The sequence below is a fragment of the Papaver somniferum genome, unplaced genomic scaffold (assembly GCF_003573695.1).
Source record: "Papaver somniferum cultivar HN1 unplaced genomic scaffold, ASM357369v1 unplaced-scaffold_133, whole genome shotgun sequence".
NCBI classification, from domain to species: Eukaryota; Viridiplantae; Streptophyta; class Magnoliopsida; order Ranunculales; family Papaveraceae; genus Papaver; species Papaver somniferum.
This window is the reverse complement of record NW_020622492.1, coordinates 16,611,464-16,612,133: the sequence shown is the minus strand read 5'-3', so window position 1 is coordinate 16,612,133 and position 670 is coordinate 16,611,464.

Here is a 670-nt window from a genome sequence, read left to right as displayed (position 1 = left end):
TTAGCTTGTTACACACACTTGACAATGCACGCTTCTAGGTTTGTTAACCGTACCCAAACGTATGCACATGTTGGTTCAATAATAGGTAACTAAAAGGTTAGCCATATGAGCATTTCATATAAACCACGTTCTTCTTCACCATAACTAGTTCAAATGACTTCAAGTGAACTAGTTAAAGAGTTGTTCAATTGCAAGGAAATCCTATGTACTACACAAGACACAATTGAAGCAAAGATGATTTGATTCACTTGAATCGGTTCATGAACTTTTATAGATAGGGTTTGCAAACTGCATTCCTTAGTCTTTTTAAGTTTAAGTTCAGAAATCATCTTCAGATATATAACCTTCCCAAGTTCGCAGATTAGGTTCGCGGACTTAAGTTACTGGGCAGAGTTTACAAACTCCAGAAGAAACTCTCGGGTATGAGAACTTCGCTGGTTCGCGGACTTAGCTTCACGCAAGTATTTTTTCAACTCCGGCATAAATTCTCGGGTTTGAGAACTTCGGCAGTTCGCGGATTTGGCTCACACCATTCTTCCGGTTCTCTTGATCAACAAAGTTCGCAAACATTGGTTCAAGGAATAGGACTTATACATAAATGTGTTTCCACGACAATGCTTATGTCCACCATTGGTTATGTAATCTAAACTCTTATTTCAATCATTGGAAC